Here is a 22,627-nt window from a genome sequence, read left to right on the forward strand (position 1 = left end):
GCCAGGCACAAAGCAGACCAAACCCCCTGCTCCCGTGGAGCACACACTCCACCAGCATGACAAGCCCCCTCCCCCATACACGGAGTAGGCTCACCAGGAGGGAGCTGTGCCTCTCCTGCAGCCAAGGGAGTGGCTGAGTGGGATGGACCAGAGCTGGAGAGTCAGGCTGCTGGGAACACCATGCGCAGCAACCAGGCCAGCTTGTCCCAGACTTTCTTAGCTACAGATTATTGTTCTAGAGAATCTTACTTGGAACCTCATATAAACAGTGTTTTATTAAGAGTTAACTTTATTTGATGCCTTCTTATTTGCAGTGTTTAGTTATTAAGCCAACTGGTGAGAACAATAAGGCAGTTTTGATCAACATAACCACTTGAAATCCAGGGTTATGGAAATCAATCAGAGTCTTACGTCAACTTTGGCATCCAGCACCTTCCCAGGTATCTGGGTTTCTGGGCCTCAGCGCTATTAACATTTGGGGCCAGATGCTTTGTTGTGGAGGCCTGTCCTGTGCATTGCCAGCATCCTCGGTCTCTACCTACTAGATTCAAGAAGTAGCCCTCCCCTCAGTAGTGAGAACCGATAATGTCTCCAGATACTGTCAGGTGTCCCTTGAGGGGGCAAAATCGTCCCAGTTGAGAACACTGCCATCTATTTTGATTGTGCAATATCAAGAAAATCCTGTGTCCGATGGAGAAGTACTTGCAATTGGTAAGAGTGTTTTGTTTTGTTTTTTTAATCAACTCTCTGGATACTCCTAGGACCACCTTTAATTAAACAGAAGTTACTCTAAGGTCTGCACGAAAAACAATGTAGTGGCCCAAGTTCATGTGTTGGTAGTTTTCAATGTACTAAAATTTACATGTAACACATTTGTGTGGGTGTGTTTTTATTACAATTTCGAAGAATAGGAAAACCTTCATATTAAAAACATTCAGACCAAATGTTGGCAGATCCCTAAGCCCTTTGGGAGCAGGTTCGGAGATGCTGGGTTCGCATTAGGGAGCGGCTGTAGAGAGAGCCCAGGATTGGCCGATCGTGCGGGTCAGGCAGGAGGGCAGGGTCTTGGGCGCCTGTCTGCCGCCCTGGGCCCCCAAGGCTTCATCAGACAAGCCTGGAGGAGGCAGGGAGGGCATGTGGAGGACTGGGGGCCTCTCAAGAGAGGATCTAGAATTGGGGAAAAGAAAAATAAGACTGATTTAGAGGGTGAGCGGAAGGACAAACAGGCCTCTTGCCCCACACAATTCTAAGAAAGAGCTCCATAAGCTTGGTGACGCAGGGCCAGGAGGTTAAACCCAGAATAATCATAATGAAAACAATCTGTTTGCACCATTTGATGCTGCCAGAAATTCCCGGGAGCAAGTCCAAGGTGGAGAATCCTAGCGGAAGTGCTGCTGGTTGGAACTGAGAGGGCGGTGCTGTTTGAAAGGATGGAGGAGAGCATCTTTCCTAGCTCCTAAGGGTGGGGGGCACCAGCTGCCCTGGGGATGATGGGGTGGAGGGCCCACAGGCTACAGAAACACAGCTGGCTTTAATGTTCCGGAAAAAAATAATCCTTCACTGGAATCAATTTTTTCTCCCTCCTCCGAAATTGGGAGCCAATTTCAGGGCTCGCTCCTGGGAAATCTGCCTCGAATGCGGTGGGACAATTGACCACAGGCCAATACCCACCACATCCGTGGGGACTGATAATACACACAGCAAAACATGGCAAAGGCCTGACCAGGTGACCGACAACTGCCCTCTGGGCTTCTGGGGTGGCTCTTGGAGGGATCCTGGCCCGGGCCGACAGGACGAGCCCGCTGGAACCTGGAGAGCAGAGCACCGTTCACCTTTCTCTCCTTCCCCTTCACCAGTCTCCTTGGCGAATTTTGTTCTTGTGATATGATTGACTACTTTTAATGCGTCAAGATTTTGGTGCTGAGAGGGACCTTAGAGAGAATGTGGTCTATCTCCTCGTTTCACCTGTCCAGGAGTCCTGACCACCAGCTCAGGGCTTTCTAAAACCAGCACTTGCTTTCTTTTTTTTTATTTTTATTTTTTTTAATTTTTTTTTTTTTGAGGAGACCAGCCCTGTGCTAACATCTGCCAATCTTCCTCTTTTTTTGCTGAGGAAGACTGGCCCTGGGCTAACATCCGTGCCCATCTTCCTCCACTTTATATGGGACGCCGCCACAGCATGGCTTGCCAAGCAGTGCGTCGGTGCACAACCGGGATCCGAACCGGCGAACCCCGGGCCACTGCAGCGGAGCTCACGCACTTAACCGCTTGCGCCACTGGGCCGGCCCCCAGCACTTGCTTTCTGATGGAGGAAGGTGACTTGTCCAGAGCCCCTCGGCTTTATCATCCAACCTGGTGTCTCCTGAGACACAGCGAGTGTGTGAGCGTGCATGTGTGCTCTTGTGAAGGTGTGTGTCCCGGCACCACAGGCAGAGCAGATATGCACGTCCACACATCTTCGTAAATTGCTGACTACTCTCTGTCTGGACAGACCCTGTGTTAGGTGTCGGATCAGGTTAGGGTAGGGAAGGGGTTGGCAGTGTGGGTGAGCGTTGAGATTCAGGCAGGCTTGTGTGGGACCGAGGAAAGTCCTTGGAGACCTTTGATTGGGGTGGTGCTGGCTTGAGGTCAGAGAAGGCATCCCAGTGAAGGAGGTCCATGGAGGATGTTCAGAATGTCGGTTGGTGAAGAGGGGTCTGGGGAGACTCCCCCAGAGAAAGAACAAGGGCTGGGAGGCTGGAAAACAAGAGGCACGTTTGGACAAGATCAAACAGTCCACATTAGCTGCGGGGCAGGGTTTATTTGGGGAGCAAATAGTCAGCTACCAGACATTTATTGAGCACCGGCTATGTGCAGGTGCTGTGCTAGGTGCTAGAGACAGAGGTAGAGGAGACTTGAGTGGACAGTTTATTTTTTGTTCTGTTCCTTTTGCCAGCAGACTTACAGCCCTCGGGAACTCACTGACTACCGGGAAGACTTCTCGGAGGTGGACACAGAACGTAGTGCAGAGGACTGTGGGGGCTGGCTCGGGGGGCTAGATTCCCAGCGTAGTCCTAACCCCTACACGCCCACCTCCAGGGATCCTTGTGCATCCCCCACCCGCGGAGTCTCTGGACTCTCGGAATATGCATGTGTGTATTCCCCCTCTGGTGGAAGATTCTCAAAGGACGCCAGGTAAGACCCACCAGCCCCAGTGCAAGCCCGAGTCTCTGTCTGACAGGGGAGCTCAGAGCTCAGTTTGCCTGGGGAGAAACTGAGGCACTGTACTTCAGAATGAAGGATGCAGAGGGAGCCTTCAGACTATGCCTGACTCCTTCTGAGGGTCCCGCCACACCCTCAGGCAGCAGAAAACCTCAGCTTAGCAACTTCTGTGCTTCACATTGAAGGCTGTCACCAGCCTACCTCATGTCCCTCCCTGGGATGACTGGACACTGAGTCTCCCTTCACCTCTGGGAATCTTACAGCTTCTTGCAACCTCACATCTCTCCTTTGGCATTGGAGGAGCAGCTGTGTTTCCATTTTACAGACGAGGTCACTGAGGCCTAATTAGGGCTCCTGTGGTGCCCGAGGGTGGGCTCCCTCAAGGCTGGTGCCCTCCCCATGCCCAGGCCGTGCCCTGCAGTTTTCTTCACAGCCCCACCCCTTCCAGCCACCGGGCGACTTCCCGCCGAAGGCAGGCCACGTGTCCCCGTGTGCTCCGCTCCAGTGCGACTGGAGTGGTTTCCAAAACCAACTGTGAAGTTTCCTGAAAGGCGCTGCAGGGCCGCCGGCTTCAAGGGCTCTGGGAGGGCCCTGCCCGGGAAGCACTGAGCCGGCACTGCCCCGGCGGTGCGCTCGTGCTGACCCTGGCCTCAGGGGCCTTCCTCTCCTCAACAGGGAAGGACGCCGGGGAGGATGGAGGAGGCTCTGGGGAGAGCCAAAGCCCTTCAGGGAACCATCCTGAGGGAAGTGGACGCTCCGTGGGGCCCTGCCCAGCACTGGGCCGCGCCCACCCTTGGCTTCAGCAGGGCTTTGGGCCTTGTGGGGGGCAGAGGTCAGCACATTCCAGGGCTCCACCTTTCCGCCTAGAAGACTCACAGAGGGCGGAAGGCCTGGGGCCCCTCCTGGGCTGGGCCGGGAGCCGGCGGTGGACAGGGTGTGGGGACCAGCAGCCTCTTCTCTACCGGGCAGAGCTCTTGTTGCTGCTTGGCCTCTGCTGTTGGGAACTGACCTAGGAGCCTCTCTCCCCAAGAGTGCTTCTCACTGCCCCCCTCCCCAGTCACTGAGCCGGCTGAGGGAAGGGCCTGTGTCTCTGCTGGTGGACAAGACACACCGATCCCTATCATGCCTCCCTGTCCTGCCTCCCTCTCCGGACATCCCACGTTGCTCTGCCTGGTCTCCCCTGGAGGCGCACAGGCCCTCTCTGGCCCTCATGGTCTGCCCCACTCTCTCCTCTGTCTGAATGCTCTCTCCTCAAATCTTCCCCTTGCCAATCTCCTCTTCCTTCTCCAGCCCCAGCTCTCTCCTCACTTCCCCAGGATGCCTTCGTGGATCCGGGGATGGCTGGTCCCTCTGTCCCGTTCCCTTGCCTTTTCCTCCAGAGCACTCCTCACGGTCATAGGCAATGACCTCCCCTCTCCAGCCACAGGAGGGCTAGGACATTGCCTGCCGTTTGTGGGCCAGGCCAGACACAGTGGGAGCTGCCCAACTGTGTGTATGGGGTAAGTTGAATGTTCTAGCAAGATCGGGGTCTCCAGAAAGTATTGCTGTGAGACCTTGCACACACCTGGAGTGGGAGGAGGCATGCATGGCCCAGAAAAGGTCCTTTAGGACAGGGCAGGCAGGAGGCAAGGTGGGGTTCACACCAAGAAGACAGGCTGGGATGGGGTACCGAGGGTGACGCTGGGCAGGGAGATCGGAGGGGTGGCTAGTCCAAAAGGGGCAAAATTTTTTTATGATATGTTTGTAGGGAGACGAGAGACCAGTGGAGGGAGCAGTGCCCAGCGGGGGACAGCCAAAGGCAGATTCCCTCAAGCCTTTGTGCAATGTCACCAAGGGTCCTCCCTTACAATCAAACTTCCTCTTTGAGGGGATGTGGCAGTGGATTCAGAGGCAGTGGGTTCAAATCTGCTCTCCACCTTCTCTCTGGAGCCCCACTTTCCTCATCTGTAAAGTGGGGATGACAAGACCTAACGGACGAGGGTTATTGAGAGGTCAGCAGAAGGAATGTTCTTGAAAGGTGCATGGAACGTCATTTTGCCTTTTCCTTCTCTCCTGGGGAAGGGAGTCATCACCGTCTGGGTAGTTGCCCTCCAGCTGATGGTAAAGGATGGCAAGCCAGCCCCTGTGACTCATGGCTCTGGGAAGAAGGCGGAAACAGGTTCCTGAAAACTTTGCAGAGGGAGGGAAAGTTTTTCTTGCCCTTCCCAGCCTCGTTGTTCAACACACACGCACCCAGCTCTTGCCAGGGACCAGGCGCTGTGTGGGCACCGGCAAACGCAGATGGAACGACACAGCTCTGCCCTTAAACACTCACTCCCCTCAGAGGTCAGGGAGGCCTGAACCCTGAAGATGGAGCAGACGTGGGAGCGAGCGTGCATTTTCCAGAGCCGGCCCCAGTGGCCTACCTTTTACTGCAGGAGAGCCAGGGCTGGTCCCCACTTGCTCCTTGGATATCTGGCCAGTCCCTGGCTTTCAATCCTCCTCTGCATGTGTCCAGCCCAGACTCTCTGGAATTCCAGCCTCCTATGGCCAGTTGCCACCAATTCTTTCCCCCATGGGGACTACTTGACAGTTTGTGCATGTGTCTGAAGCCGAGCTCTGGAAGCTCTCCCCAACTTTGCTCCACCCTTTTCTCAAATGATGGCAGCTCCAGCCTTCTAGTCCTCGGGCCAAAATCTTGGAGTCACCCCTCTCTTTCTGTCACAGCCCATGCCCAGTCTGTCAACCAGTCCCATCAGGTCTACCTGAAAATAGATGCAAAAACTGATCGACAGTGACAGAAAGCAGACCTGCGGTGGCCTGGAGTGTGGGGTGAGGGGAAACTCACTGGGCACACGAGGAAACGTCGGAAAGTGATGGGGATGTTAAGTATCTTGACTGTGGAGATGGTTGAATGGGTGTGGACTTATGTGAAAACTCATCAAATTGTACAATTTGTGTGCAGTTTAAGTATGCCAATTATACCTTAATAAAGCTGTTTGTTGTTTACTTTTTTTAAAAAGATGTTTCCAGTGACCTCTGTGAGACCCTGGACCAGTCCCTTCCCCTCTCTGGGCCTCAGCTTCCCCATCTGTGAAGTGGGGGTCTCTAAGGGACCTTCCAGCAGGACCGTCTAGCCTCCTGCCCACCATGACCACCCCCACATCTCCCTTCGAGGCAATACCCATCTCGAGGGCCGGGGGGCGCTGTGAGGCCCAGGTTTGTCCCAGCATTTTTCTGATCCTGGCTCAGCTCACCAGCCCGCCCCGCAGAAGTGGCTCAGACCAAGTTAAGAGATTAGCGGGGGAGAGGTAGACGCCAGGAAACAGGGCCAAGTCACGGAGGAGAATAAAGACGTGCGTAAATCCACGACTCCACGGCTGCCTGGACTCCTCTTCAGGCCCAGAAAACCTCCAGAAAGCTGGAGAGCAGTGCAGAGATTTTGCCAGCACCTACATTTGACGGATGGAGAAACTGAGGCCCAGAGAGAAGTCATTTTTCAAGTACACTGAGCTGGAAACTGGCAGCGTTGATACAGAAATGCAAGTGGCTGTTAACTAGACTTATGGTGATGATCATTTCGCAATTTATACAAATACAGAATCATTATGTTGTACACCTGAAACTAATATAATGTTATAGGCCAATTATACGGCAATAAAAAAAAAAAAGAAAGCAGGTTGCTGGACTCATAGTCCAGTGCTCATCCACAGCCCCCTCCCCTAAGGGTCAGAAGGCGTGAAGCTCATCCTTGGGTCCCTGGGTCCCTGGGCCTCTCCAAGCTGGTTCCCTCTGTGACGGCAGGCTCAACCTTTGGGGCCTCACAGAGGGCTGCATCCGTTTGTGAGCCCCCAGACCTCACGGGTGAAACCGTGCAGTGTCATGTGCCCTGAGGCACTTCCATTCTGGACAGCCAGAGAACGATCTGTCCCTGACTGCATTTGGGGGTAGAGGGGACAGGGGCTCAGAGCGCCAGTCTGAGGCAGGTTTCAGGACCTGGAGTCTAGAGGGTCCTGGAGAGCCGGCTGGGGCTGAGCAGCTCTGACTTGCTAAGCGCCCCACATCCATTGTCATAGGTGATTCCCAAACAGCCCTGTGAGGTTGGCATTGTTAACCCCGTTTTGCCCCATTTTCCAAATGAGAAAACTGATATTCTGAGAGTTGAAGCAACGTTCTCTGGCCTCAGAGCTGCTCGTTGGGAAGACCAGGACTGGAATGCAGTCAGCCCCATTCCACAGACTTTCCGAAAGGCAGGAGGAGGGGAGAGGGGGAGAGGGAGACGAGAAGGAGAAGGAGAAACGGCAGCGAGAGCAGCACAATCTGGCACTTTCAGAACCAGGACCACCTTGTTCTAGCCACTGTCTGGATTGTTTCAAATGCCTCTTAACTAGTGTCTCTGCTTCCTCTCCGTTCCCCTTGTGGTCAGTTCTCAACACAGCGGCTGGAGTGATGCTATTAGAACGTGAGTCATCCCAGGGGCCGGCCTCTTGGCGTAGTGGTTATGTGCACGCACTCTGTTGCTGGCGGCCCTGGTTCAGATCCCGGGCGCGCACCGATGCACTGCTTGTCAGGCCATGCTGTGGCAGCATTCCATATAAAGTGGACGAAGATGGGCACGGATGTTAACCCAAGGCCAATCTTCCTCAGCAAAAAAAAAAGAGGAGGATTGGCATGGATGTTAGCTCAGGGTTGATCTTCCTCACAAAAAAAAAAAAGTAAAAAAAAGAGAACATGCGTCATCCTGCCCCACCCTGCCCCACCCCACCTCTGCTCAGAGCCTTCCTGTGGTCCCAATTCTGAGGGTAAAGCTCAAGTCCTGGCAGTGGTCTGTGAGGTCCCTATTCTGTCCAGATTTCAACTCCTGCACTCTCCTCCTCACCACACCCTCACCCAGCCACATTGTCTCCTTGCTGTCCCTACAATACACCAGGCACTCTCCTGCCCCAGGAGAGTGCTCATGCTGTTCCCTTGGCCTGGAACACTCTTCTCCAGACATCTTCAACGTTTAACTTCTACCTTCCTTCGAGTCTTTGTGTAAATGTCACCTTCTCCATGAGGTCTTCCCTGACTACCCTATTGAATGCTGCATCTTGCCCTCCCCCCCCCCCCGGCATTCCTGGTCAACCCTACCTTGCACCATTTCTTTCTTCCACAGCACTTATCATTTTCTACTGTAAAACAGAGTTTATTATTTATCTTTATTGTTTGTCTCCCTCAGGAAGACTATAAGCTCCCTATGGCCAAGGATCAGTGTCTGTTTTGTAAACTGATGAATCCCAAACATCTAGAACAGCACCTTGAACAGTGCCTGGCAGAGAGCAGACCCTTAGTAAATACTTTTTGAATAAATGGATTAGTTGGAAAGAACATGGGCTTCTGAATTACCCTTATCTGGGTTCAGATTACTCCTCCAGCAGTGATTAGCTGCTTAATTTTTACCTCCTTAAGTCTCCATTTTCTCATCTACAAAATAAGATTTATATGAGACATAATGCGCATGAGGCACCTAGCAGAGCACCTGGCCCACAGCAGCCATATGGGGGCCCACTGCAGGGAGAAGGGACTTTAGTTAGCAAATAAATGTTATGAGATGAAGCTCTGGCAGAATATAGGACAAGTAGAGTGAGTGACCACAAAGTTGATTCAGGTTTGAAGCTCTTCTCAGAGGAAATATTCAGCCTGAAAGACCTGGCAGCTCAAGAGCAGTCCTGATGGTACCATGGGAGCTATCTCTGGGCAGAGACCCTCAGGAACACACCCTGTTGAGGTTCTACAGCGAGGGGGTTTCTGGAAGGGCCTTGGTCACATTGATTGAGATGGAAAATACAGCCTCTTCTTAGCTTTTTTCTGTTGGCAGTCAGAGGAGAGAAGAAGTCTCTGGCAATCAGAGAGAGAAGTATTCTCTGGAGAGGGCTGGGCAAACACCCAGGGCCCTGTGCCCAAACCCCCTTGTCCCTCCACGTGCTCTGAAGTCCTCTCTGGGCACGCTGGGCTGTCGGAGTTGGGAGATCTGTTTGTGTCAAGTGACTGCCTCTGAGCCATGCATCTCAGATCATCCCCGTGAGAGCACAGGGCTCTGGGAAGCTGCTGCAGACGGTCCTCACGTCTCCTCTCAGGGATCACTACCCCCGGGGCAGCTCATCTCCAGACTTCCCTCTCCCACACTGAGTTTGTTTAGTCAGGAGACACAGTGGGGTCCACTTGCCTCCCCCAGAATCACCCATGTGACCACTGTAAACTGCTTTGGTCATCACAGGCTAAAGGTCAGGGGAATGAGACCCACGTATCAACATTGTGAATGTTGATGCTCCTGGAAAAGTTTCCAGGTCAGGTGCCGGGGTAGAGATCCTGTGAAACCTTGGTAGAAAGTCTCTTATTTCTTCTGCAGAGTAAGGGGGAAAAAATAAAACAAAAAGATAAAAGGATTTTTCTTGGCAAAACAAGGCCACCCACATACACTCCTCTTAAATCTAGGTCTGCCTGGCGTGACTGTGAGGGTTGGTCTACTGTCGTGTACTGTCCCTCTGCAGCACGGGGTCTGAGGCAACCTCCTCGTTTGACCCGCTCCTGACTTAGGAAAAGGGGAGCTACGGCCCAGGCCAACGTCCCCCAGCCCCTCCCCACATAGACACAGCCTGTGGCCAATGGGGAGAGGGGTCTGAATTCCAGCCCCTCAGCCTTGCTCCGCATTGCCTCCTGAGTTGAAGGAGACTAAAGTTCTGCCACCCTTGGTCAGCTGGGGGACACGCCCCAGAGGAGGTGGCTCTCCTATGAAAGCATTGGCCCATGTAGCTGCTAACATGCGGTGTGTCAGACCCACCAGGAATCCTCTTGGACACTGGATGGTGTTCAGAGCTCAGACTGCAGCTGTGGATGTGAAGACTCTGTCTCGATCAAGTACTTCCATGAAGTGTTTGGGACTTTCACTCCTTCCTTTGTGCTTCTCCATAAATATGGACATTTTCTAACAGAAGCTGGACTACACGCATATTCAAGGTCCATGGCCTCTAATCTGTTTGTGCAAAGGATCAGATTAAAATGTGCTTTTCCTGACCGTTCCTAGAGTGGATTAGCCTGTGCTTATGGGTGTTATGGGGTCAAATGACCGAAGACTTCATCTTTTGTCCTGTCAGCAGGGGAGGCTCCTGGGAAGCGAGATGACCGAGGTGCTGGCCCAGGTCCCCACGTGGGGCCCCCAGAGGCCCCTCAGTGCAGACGGCCCTCAGCAGCCTGAGCTGGAAGTTCCCGGGAAAGGGCAGCGGCGTCTCCCTGGGGCCTGCCTACATTGCAGCTGATACCATGACGCCTTCTCTGGAACCCACTGCCAGGGAATTTCCTTCTCATTGGTGCCTCCACATTAAAGTGAAGGCGAATGACCATCAGGAATGTGTTTTAAAAAGATGTTTAGGGAGTTTCCTGATTGTCACCACGCATGAGCTCTCCATACCTCCTACTCTTGCTGCCTGATCCAGTTGGAATTCAGAATAATGCCCCAGGAATCATAAAATCCTGACTAATTTTTTAAAAAATTCAATGATGATTACTAGATGAATCTTACGAAGTCAGAAAAATGAGAAATACGTTCAGTAAAGATTTCCAATAGCAGCATTTGAAACCATGCTGGACCATCTGTGGTCAATAGAGTGTCTGCCCCACTCGCAGGGGCTCCCGTACTGACCCACTGTGACCAGCTGCCCTGACTCCAGCTGACTGGTGCGCCCCAAAGCAGCTGCTCACCAGGAGAAAGAAAGGAGCCCGGTGCGTGGGTCTAGTCTGGCCAGCGCTTTGCTTTCTCTGCTTTCAGAGTGGTTCCACATTGGCTGGAATCCAACTGACCCTGAAGGTCCTCTCTCAGGGAGTTTGAACTGGGACACACAGAACAAGAAGCAGAGGTGGAGAGGGAGAAGCAGAGGAAGAGACGCAGAGACGTGGGGAAGCCATCTGGAGAGAATGGCAGATCCACCAAGACGGGAGCACAGCCACCAGCTCCCGGGAGCAACGGGTTGGGGGGTCACCTTGGCAGAGCGGCTCTCCTGGGCTACACTGATGGGCTCCTGCCAGCGTGGGGTTGCTTCACAGCCCTGCACTTACTAGCTGTAGGACTTTGGGTAAGTCACAAACCTCTGTAAGCCTCAACATCCTCAGGGCCAGGATTCTAACAGAAGCTGGAGCTTCCCAGGAGCCTCCCCTGCTGGCCAATGGACAATGATGGGAACCTATTCCCTAAAGCTACTGGGAGCATCACATGGTAACTCACGCAGAGCATCTGGGGCGGGGCCTGGGACCCAGGTGGGGCAAGAGCTGTATTCGCTGTTGTCATTATTAAGGCTGCCTTAGTATTAATGTAACCCAGACCCGAGTCCTGACTGCAGGGCACTCCTGGTGTCCTGCCCATGTGTCTCTCCATCCGTCCTGTCTTTCTTCCTTTCCAATAAACAGCCATCACACCAACTAACTTGAGTGTGTCTGTGTTTCTTGCGGCTTGGAAACCCTCTCCAACGCGGAAATAAAAAGAACGGTATCGATTTGCCAGAGAGCCCAGGTGCGTAATGCCAAGTTCCTCCAGTGCTCTATGTTAAACACGTGGGAAAAGCAGCTGGCAGGTGGGGGCTTCGCCTTTGCAGCGCTGCATCTCCAGTGCCCTTTGTGTCAATGCAAACAGGAGGAACTGCAGATATGGGGCACTGCCTAGTTGGTTGAGGGAAATGGTGGTGGAGGCCATTTCCAGACTGGAGTGGAGGGAGGGAGCTGGTGTCCCGGCCCCTCCAGAGGAGGAATGGCAGCACCCCATCAGCAGCAGGGCTGTGCACCTGTGTGTGTGTGTATGTGTGTGTGTGTGTGTGTGTGTGTGAACTGGGTGTGAGCATGGACCGGGATGGCTGGGTATGCAAGAGGGCAGGGTGTCCCATGTCCATGGATGCATGTGGGCTTGTGCCAGGTGGATGTGTGTGAGGGCGGGGCTGGAGGGAGGGGTGGGAGTGTGCAGTCTTGTACCTGGGGAGAGCTGTGGTGGGGTGTCCTGAGCATGCATGCCCGAGGATAGGTAATGTGCACAGGTGTGAGTGGGCCCTGTGTGCAGATGGCCATGTGTGCCCATGCCTGTATGCGATTCTGTGCATGGCAGGTGTGTGAGGAAGTGACACACTGCCTTCAGGGGCTCAGCTGGCACTAGTGCACGATAGGGTGGAGCAGGCCACCTGGTCCCCTGGCTGATGGAGCTGTAATGACAGCCCTTATGGGGCCTGCTGCGTCCCAGGAACCAGAGCCATTCAGGAGCTGCTGACGGAAGACAAGGAATGAGGAAGTCCCAAAGGTTTCTCTGGGTTTTCATTTCAAGGGACACAAAGTGGCCTTGGCCTCCACCACTTGGGTTTGTCCCTCCCCCCAGGGAGGGGGAGGGGAGAGGCCAGTTTCACTTTTCTTCCAGTTATTTTCACTTTCAGACTCCCTGGATTAAACGCCAAGAGAGGTTGGGCCGCAATGGCGTGATGTGTCCGGCTCAGGTGCCTTCGTGCTGGCCCTGGCCAAGGTGAGCCGGCCTGCGTGCAGACGGTGGGCTCAGGACCCAGCCTTGGGTCCACGCCAGTGGCTGTGATGAGCCAGCCCTGCCGACCTGAGGAGAGAGACTGCAACTTTCCTGAGCACAGGGAACTGTGGCTCTCTGGCCTCCTCACTGGTCCTGCTGAAGAAACAGCTCCCGAGAGGAGGCATGGTTTGTCCAAAGTAAGGCAGAGACTGGGGCCAGGGCTGGGACCAGAACCAGCTGCCAGCTGTCAGGCCTGCTATCAGCAGAGGACATCTGGCTGACTGGCCAACAGCAGGTAAAGGCAGAACTAAACTCCTGACCCCCATCCTCACAGTCTACCCCAGACAGCGCAGCTCCCAACTTCTCTGTCCACTGGGCCACCAGGGTTGCCTCCCTGGTCTTCTGAGGCCACTTTGTTACTGCCCTCTCTGTCCCCTTCTGCTCGATCCGTTGGACAGTCATCATGAGCTCTGCATTCTCTGGAGTGTCAACAACACACACACACACACACACACACACACACACACACAGCCCCCAGGCCACCGTGTGCCCCCACAGATACAGAGCATCCTCAGGAACCGCCCCCCAGCACCAGCACACTGCTCCCCCGTGGGCCGACTGCCCCATCTCCTGGCCCCTGTGAACTGGTCCAGCTCCGCCTGAGGCTTGCTCTCTGGGCTCCCTCTGTCTTCGCCCTGCAGGGCTCCATCTGTGTTCAACTATGTGTTAACAAGCTATGTGCTAATGGATCTTTCACATTCCTCCGTCTGGAATAGGTATATTCTGCATCTCAGATAAAATAATGATGGTCTTTTCCCAATTCACAGAAAAAGTTAATAGAGAGAACTCTCTTTAAGTCCTGCTCGCATTAAAACTTTTGACATCAGTGACCTCAAAAGAACAATAACACATTTGATATAAAGCATCTAGATTCAGTTTGTCACCCTCAACACCCTCACATTAAATTTGGCTGTTGTTGGTTTTTATCCCACTGAAATGTTTCACGTGTCTGAGATGAAAGGCTAGCACAAGGACCCTCATTTGTGGAAAGGATTAAATGGACCCATCCTCTGGGAGGTCACTCAAGAGTGGCTTTGCTGCCACCTAACAGGTGGGCACCCCCACCTGAGTGTCCAGGGAGGACTGGACAGGCTGGATGCTTGTCCCTAGCACCCTGGACTTGGTCCAGAATGGCCCTCAGCCACCTAGTATGGGGTTGCTAGATTTAGCAAGTAAAAATACAGGGCACCCAGTTTGATGGGAATTTCTGGTAAACGACAAATAATATTTTTAGTGTGGGTATGTCCCACGCAATATTTGGGACATACTTATACTGAAATATATTTCTTGTTTATTGGAAATTCAAATTGAACTGGGCATCCGGCGTTTCATCCGGCGACTCTACCCTGGCACCTACATGCACAGGGGTGTGCCGTCTGGTGTCAGAAGCTCTGCGAGGAACTTGTGACTAGCAGTAAAGAACTGAGGTTTCTCAGTGATCTACACGTGAGGGCAGACTCAGGCCTCTCCTGGCATAATGTCCCTCTTGGGTTCTAGAAAGTGCACACAGCCTCTGGTCAATCTTACTGATGGCCAGACCCTGGGCCCCCAGAGGCCACATCAGTGCATTAGCTTGTGGGGCAGTTACCAGCTGCACAGCGCTCCGGGCTTCTGCTTCCACCACCTCTTTTGTTTTCCTTTGCTCATTGCTGTAAACTGAACATTCATGTCCCCTCAAATTTGTATGTTGAAACCTAACCCCCAGGGTGATGGTATTTGGAGGTGGGGCCTTTGGGTGAATCAGTCACGAGGGTGGAGCCTTTCATGAATGGGATTAGTGCCCTTGTAAAAGGGACCCCAGAGAGCTCTCTCACCCCTTCCGCAATGTGAGAACACAGCGAGAAGATGCTGTCTATGAACCAAAAAGTGGGCTCTCACCACTTTTTGTGGTATTTCGTTATAGCCTCCCGAATGGACTAAGACACTTACAGACACTTTTTTTTTTTTTTTTTTTGGTGAGGAAGATTGACCCTGAGCTAACATCTGTGCCCATCTTCCTCCACTTTATATGTGGGATGCCTGCCACAGCATGGCTTGATAAGCAGTGCGTAGGTCCACGCCTGGCATCCTAACCTGCGAACCCTGGGCTGCCAAAGCGGAGCACGTGAACTTAACCACTACGCCACCAGGCTGGTCCCGCGAACACATTTTTAGGAAGGAAGAAGGCAAGCCTGATGAAGACAGCACGAGAAGAGCACCCCGTGGACATCGTCCTCGGGCGAGGAGGACACTGTGAGCACCTTTGTGATTCCCATGTAAGCTCAGAGCTAGACTTTGGAATGACATTGTCCAGGTTAACGACACCATTGTAAAGATCTGTAAATTAAATAAGAAGATTTCCTTACTCTTAGTCATCAATAACACTTCCAAGCCTTATTACTAATACATGTGGATTGAAGATCCGTATATGAAATCAATATTTATTGAAAAATATTCAATATTTGAAAGCTTTGATTAATCTTGTTCATTTATCATGTCAAGTGTCACATTTTAGGCTGATTTGTTTACTCATCTATGAAATGCTTTGGATTGATGGCTGCAAAATACAATGTGTGCAGCACGCTCTGCTCTGCTTCCCTGCACGGTGTTTTGGGAATGTGTCAACACCTCGGTCGGCCCTGGGAGGGGGTCATGGATTGGGCTGCTTCCCGCTCCGCAGCTTTGAGCAGGTCAGCAGGCACGTTTCCCTCGACGTCAGCCTCGGGTGAAATCACTGGCAGATTGACTCACAAACGTGCTAGAACCTCATGTTCCTTCTTGTCGTGGTTTCCTTCAAGATGCCAGGTCACGGGCTGGATCAGATGTTGAAAGAACTAGAGGGAAAGAGAGGAGATGCCTGGCTTTTATTTGTGCAGGCAAAGGGCCCAGATAGGAGGGCAGCAGGCAGACCCCAGCCTCGGCAGGCTTGAGGAGCAGACTTCCCGCCTGATCTGCTCTCAGGAGCTCTGCTGCAAGTCACCTTGGCTCTGAGCCCAGAGAGGGAAACCTGGGGCTGTGACTTTGGGCCACACGGCCCAGATGCCCAACCCCATCTAGCGTAAGCTGTGCCCCGCCCAGATGGACTGGGGGGACAACGGTCACCTGCTGGAGCAACACGCGGGGATTCTTCCACGTCCTTTCAACATGGCCCAAAGAAAGAAGCACATTCCACGGGAAGCACTTGACATGATTTTAGGTACACACACTTTAGCACTTTTGTAAATGGTTATGAACTTTTTTCAAATTCATGCAAAACTAGAAAAATGTAACACCAAACTCAACAGTAACCATTTATTATACCATGGTATCCTGCAGAGTGATTTCTTTAACCTATGCCACATCGTCCCATTATTTAGCCATTTTAAGTAAAGGGCTATATCTGCCCAGCGAGACTGACTTCCATAAGGGAAGGGCTTCTGCTTACAGCTGTGTGGATCTGGCATTGAGAGCCCGATCAACAATGGCAGGCAGGCACAAAGAGCAGAGCTGTGAGCACATCTTCCCAACTCTTGACCCTGCCAGGCAGGTTTGTTTTACATATTGGCGACCAAATCAATTCTTTAAATAAATCTTTCCTCTGCCTTTTATTGACCCCTTGCTCCCATCCCTGGCCCTTCTTTGTTCTTTAGTCCTCCTTCAAGGCCCCAGATCTCCTGAGGCCTGGGACCTGAGGCACCATTGATGAGGAATCTACAAGGAGCGGATACCTCACAGTAATCAGAGGACACACTGCCCTTGTGGGTTCCTGGAGCTTTAAATATCCAGAGGATGAAACACAGCCTCTACATCGAGTTGGGGGCCCAACAGAAGGTGGTTGAGGTCTCCTTCTGCGGTGGGGCCAACGGAGGGGTGGGCTTGGCTGGCTGAGTGGACAGGGAGCCCGTGGCTGGGGGGTTTCAAGTGTGCGTTGCTGAGTGACCGCACCATTGTTCCCTGGCAGCCAGCTGTAGATGAAAGAGGGTTTGTTTTGTGCCCCATCTGAGAACTTTAAAAAGGGAAGGATTAAAAGAAACAGGAAAAATTTGGTTTAGATGAGAGTAGCCAGGATCGTGTCAGATCTTCTGGAATGGACAGATTATCCTGGACTAAACACATTCATTCATTCAACAAATATTTATTGAGCATCTCTTGAGGGCCAGGCAATGATCCCAGCACTGCTCCACGGGCTTTATTAAAAGTGTGGCTGTTCTGAACGATTGAATCAGATCTGAGTCTTGGTAAGGAAGTGAGTTCCATTTTATTACAGTTTTTACCAAAGAAAATATCAAATATTTTTAGACTTCATCCAAAGAAACTCAACCCTGGCCTCAGCAGCTTCAGAGATCCATGAGTGCATACACCTCAGCCCTCTGAGAATCAGCCTCCTTCTTCCTGTGCAGATATGATCAGCCCTTGCTGGCCGTGGGAAACAGGGCAGACATTTGGCAGGGGGCTCAAGGCAAAGGCCGTTTATTTAGTCCCTCGAGCAGGCGGAGGGCAGAGAGGAAGGAGCCGGGGCATCTCTGAGGCTGTGCCCTGGTGAGCTATGCTGGCCTCAGGGTTGAGGCTGCCTTCACCTCCTACATCAGCAGACGCCGTTCATTCCACTTCCTCTCGAGGGCTGGCATCTGCCCTGTGTGGGAAGTCCTTCTGACTCTCAACCCAGAATGCGGGTGCTGGGGGAAACTGAGAAAGGATTCCAAATGTCAGTATTAGACAACATTTTTAGACCTTTGCGGAAGCATGGCTTTGTGTCCTTTTTAAACACACACGGATGAGGCGTAGAGAAAATGCACCAGCAGAAAGGACTGTCTGAGTCTAAGCAGGCAGAGCACCCTCTGATGGCCGGCACTGCCCTACCTACGTCTTGCGCACCATTAATCACCATTCATATCTATTTTCTGCTTTCCAGACACAGCAATGATGACCAAGAGTAAGTTGTAGAATGAGCCAAGAGTGAGTCCAGGCACAGAAACAAGCCAATGTCAAGGGACTCACTGTTGCCTGCCGAGCCTAAGTGGAGGGCCAGCACCACCCCTCCAGCTTAGGTGGGAGTGGCCCACATTCCTATGAGCCTGCTGCATTCATTGAGGGCTTCAGGCTGAGGCTCTTTCCTTTAAAACAGTGATTCTCGAAGCGTGGTCTCTGGGCCAGCAAGGCAGCATCACCTGGGAGCCTGTTAGAAATGCAGATTCTCAGCCCCTCGCCCCCAGACCCACCACATCAGAAGGTCCAGGGGCAGGGCCGGTGACCTGTGTTTCAGATGCACACTCCAGTGTGAGGGGCGCTGCTCAACCTGCATCACCTCCTTTCATCTCTGCAGCAGCCTGCACCAGGCCAGGCAAGTATGGTCACACGTGCTCCACAGGTGAGAACTCCAGAGCTCGAGCTTCCACCGGCAGCCGAGGCTCTGCACTCCCCAGTGCTCTGCTGCTGCCCACTGGCCTCTCTTCACCAGCTTTCACCAAAGCCCCTGGGTGGTGGGGAAGGCAGAGCAGCAGAGGCGACCAGAACCTGAGATGGGCCCCCGTAGAGACCACATGGGCCGGCCTTCCATATGACCCGTGACACTGTCTCCCAAGGACAGGCGGAGGAAGGAGGGCTCCCCAAGGTAAGCCAAGGTCAAAGGAGGGACAGATGCCTGTGTGCAGACTGAGGTCAGAGTTAGCCTAGCCGGGGCTCTGAGTTGGCAAAGGATTAACTTTGGCACATGAGCCACATAGAATGTATTTGAGGTTTTCAGACATGCCGAAGTGGGGAGATGCACGTTGTAGCTGGAGCGGAGGATGTTCTGACAGCTTTCCACCCTCTTCCACTCCCGGGAGTTGAATGCCTCCTCCCCTCCACCCTAGTGAAGCTTTTGTATAAAGAGACTCAGGCCCCCCGCAGAGCCTGTGCAAGTTGACAAGGGTATGAAAACAGGGCCTTGCTAACTTCTGGGGGAAGAGGGAGTGAGTTTAAAAAGGACAGAAACTGGGAGGGGAGTGATTGAGGGTAGCATGAGGTAAAGAGAAGGGCCCACGTGGTCACGTAATGCCCATGGTATGGACACCTTCATCGTCTGCACAGAGAGACCCCACCGCTTGACACTTTAGCCGGGTTCCTGAGGATGAGTTATTTCAGTCTGGGATGAACGGTGCCACGATGAGTATTATTACTATTTGCTGCTATTGAAACTGCTCAGCTGGGAGGAACGGGAGAGAAGTCTACCAAGACTCAATTTCTGCCTTGGAGTTGTTGGTAGGAAACAGGTGAGCAAGACGATGAGGAGGTTTGGAGAGAAAGATGGACGCACTAGGCAGAGGTCCAGGTGAGAGGTCAGGAGGCCACTGGGTGTATGGCCTGGAGGTCAGAGAGGGTCTGGGTTAGAGAAACTTGGTGCGAGTCACTGGCAGCGGCAGGTGGTAGCTAAGGTCACGGGGATGCTGAGTGAGAAGAGAAGCAGAGCACCAGGACGTGGAGTCGAGGGGCGTGTGTACCATCAGGGTGCCGTGAGGGAGCCTGAGAGGCAGCCCGAGTGGGGGCAGGGGAAGCAGGAGGGGGCAGCGTCTGGAGGAAGCAGGGAGAAAGCTCCCCCGAGGGAATGATCTGGTCTGCGGAGAGCCAGCCATGAGCAGAACCCAGGTGTCTGGGGGATCCACTAATAAGGCCCCTGGTGAGCTTATCAAGAGCAAGTCCACCGTGATGGTGAAATCTCCACTCCGGTTTGCAGTGGGTTGAGCAGTGAATGGTGAGAAAAATAGAGACAATCTCAGGAAGCTTGACTGTAAAAGAGGATCAAACCAGGACAGTGGCAAGAGGAAGACAAGGGGCAAAAGGTCGCTCTGTTATTCCTGTGGGGAAAGGTGGAGACATAAGCAAATGTGCAGAAGGAAGAGGTGTGGACTAGAAGGAGAGAGTTGAAGATGCAGGGGAGAGGTAGGAAATTTGAAAGAGCAAATTCCTGCCCAAGAAAGCAGAAGGGGATGCAGCCAGAGCACAGACCAAGGAGTTGGTTCCTGTCAGTCAAGAAGAGGGATAGCCTTCCCATGGAATTCTCTAGGTTCTAGGCTAGAAGGAAGTGGAAATAGGTGGGGGCAGATAGATGGGAGAATTGAAGGCGTTAAGGCCCCGTGTGTCTCTGTGAAGGCAAGGCCAGCTGCAGTTGGGATGTGGCCAGAGCAGAATGTGGGCGTTCCAGAGGTGGAGCAGCTCCTGGTGGAGGCGGCCCCTGGGTGTGGGCGCAAGGTGACTGATGTGGCCGGGAGGTAAAGGCCTCCAACGTGGAGGAGGTCAAGGACCGAAGGGGTGGGGACAGGAAGGTGGTCCTTGTGGACGTAGGCATTGCCCAGGGTGGTGTGGGTGGAGGCCGAGAGGAAGAGCTCTGGGGTCAGAGCCAGAGCCTTGGAGAATGAGGGGAAGGACCTGGAAAGGGATGGACGACCGAAATGAGGAAGGGGCTGAGGGGAGCTAGGCTGGATGTCTGAGTCTCACAGGAGGCAGGGCTCAAGGAGCAGAGGCTTGGATGTGGCCTCAGGGACCCAGGAGAGAGCCTCAAGCCACCCCCTTCTTCCCCACCCACTGGCCACTGCCTGGCTCTGGGTGTTGGAAAACAAACATCTCTGCTCAGGATGGCATAAGGGAGTGGGCCCTCGGGGGCAGCCAGTTCCAGCCAAGATGCAGGTGAAGGGAGCAGGGGGGACCACAGACCCGGGCTCAAGGTGGGCTGTAAGGGGCTGCAAGGGGCAGAGCAGTGGGAGCAGCTGGGTCTGGGAGGAAACAGGGAGGGGCCTGGGGATGGAGGGGCAGAGGATCCGGATGCAAGGGCCTTGAGTTTGGGGCCATGACCCAGGCGAGGTTGGGGGCCTGGCTGCTGGACTAGGTGGGCACAGGCTGGCACCACAGGAGCCCAGAGACTTGGCAGAGCTAGCTGATGCTCTGCAGGCCCTGAGGCTGAGGGAGGAGATGAGGCAGAGGGGTGGCAGTCCCACTCCCTGAGTTACACTGGCTGCATCCCCGGATCAAGCCTTGGTTGGCACAGATGTTCTCTTGTTGCCTTTGACACCTGGATAAAGCCCATCGTAATGTAGCTTCTTCTTTCTCTACAGGCCTTTCCTGATCATCCTGATATATAGTTTCATGTATATAGACTCATAAATAAAATTGATGGGTCTTTTCTGATTAAACACCAATCAAAGATTTATCACATATGTTTTATGTGGATGTTCCTCTATTAATATATCATGCATATTATAAATGCATAAAAATAAAAACGTAAAATTATGAGACAAAATAGCTATACACAGAAGTCATGATATATTCCGCCCACTGCCCAAGGGATGGTCTCGTGCCCCCACCAGAGTGCACATGATCCCCTTTGAAATTGCTGAGCTGTATTATGAGCTGCTGGGATATGCTGGTGTCTCACACTTCCTCTGTGTCTCCTTTGTGAGTAAGAATTGTGTCATGTGCATAGCAGGTGCTCAGTAAATATTTGTGAAAGGGACCAATAAACAAGCCACCCAGGAATGTTTTGAAATAAAGGCAGCGTCACAGCATGGCCAATGGCTTGGACTTTGGAATCAGATGGGTTGCCATTCAAGTTCCAGCTCTGCCTTTCACTAGCCCTGTGACTGGCGGCAAGTTCTTAGGCTCCCAGAACCTCAGTTTTCTCCCCAGTGAAAGGGGCACAAAGACCAGAGCTCCCCTGCAGGCTGTTGTGAGGATCGAGCATGCAGCACAGGGTCTAGGTTCTCGATGATGGGAGCCACCACGGAGCAGCAGTGCTTTCCGGCTGTCTGATATGAGTAGCTCTCCCATATGAAGGTATAGGATGAATGTGGATTTTGGCAGAGGTCAGTAGCTGGAACATTAGCACCAGGGCAGAGTGGACTTCAAGGCCACCCACATACCCTCCCATTGTGCAGACCCAGAGAGGACCAGTGACCTCCCCACAAAGTCCACAAGGTCAAGGCAGGGCTGGACCAGGAGCATCTTCCCTGACCCCCATCCAGACAAGGGACTGATGGAGATTTGGTTTCGATTCTGAAAATGGCACTTAACGGAAAACCACTACATGACCAAGTGATTCTTCCCGTCTTCTGTTTTTTATAAAGCTTATTATATTTGCTTCATTATAAAATAGTATTTTCATAAAAATTAGAAAGATGTAGGAAAAGTGAGATTACAAAAAAAATCTCACATTCCCACCATGGAAAGATCATCTTTATTAACATTTTGCTATTTGTCTTTTAGTCTTAAAAAAAAAATTCTATGCACCAGTTTTTTGAAAAACATAATTGCAAGTACTTTAAATATATGTATGTGTGTGTAATCTATAAATTTGTCTGATTTTTAATTTGATGTCATGACATAAGCGTTTTCCTCATTATTATAAATTCTCCATGAGTGTAATTTTTAGTGGCTGTATACAGGTTTTCTCCACATATTTTTGGAGCCCTTTGCCGCTTGGCTGTTTCTCAAGGTGCTGGGCAGTCCTGCCTCTGCCCTTATGTCCTCAGTCTCCAGGGCCTGACCCCAGAAGCATAAGTGGCTCCTTGGTCCATGAGACCCAGCAGAAGGGTAAGGTCTGTGTTCAGGCCACTAACCTCTCATAGGGATGGGTGAGCCCTTGACCTCTGAGCCTTCGTTCCTCCTCTTCAGACCGGGGTTATAACAACCAGACCCGCCTTGCATGGCAGTGTCGAGGTTCAGTGAGCTCCTGGCTCCGAGGCAGCTCTGTGAATTGCCCGGTGTTGTCCAAACCTTGGTTTATTGGATTTATCAGAACTCTTTAGATGCCAGCCACAGGAAATCCAGCTCAACAGAACTTAAATCATAAAGAGAGCCTATTGGCTCACAGAATTGCAAAGTCCAGATGCAGAGGCCTGGCAAGACCCACAGCCTGAAGGACCTGGTCACAGG

The sequence above is a fragment of the Diceros bicornis genome, chromosome 2 (assembly GCF_020826845.1).
Source record: "Diceros bicornis minor isolate mBicDic1 chromosome 2, mDicBic1.mat.cur, whole genome shotgun sequence".
Taxonomy (NCBI): Eukaryota; Metazoa; Chordata; class Mammalia; order Perissodactyla; family Rhinocerotidae; genus Diceros; species Diceros bicornis.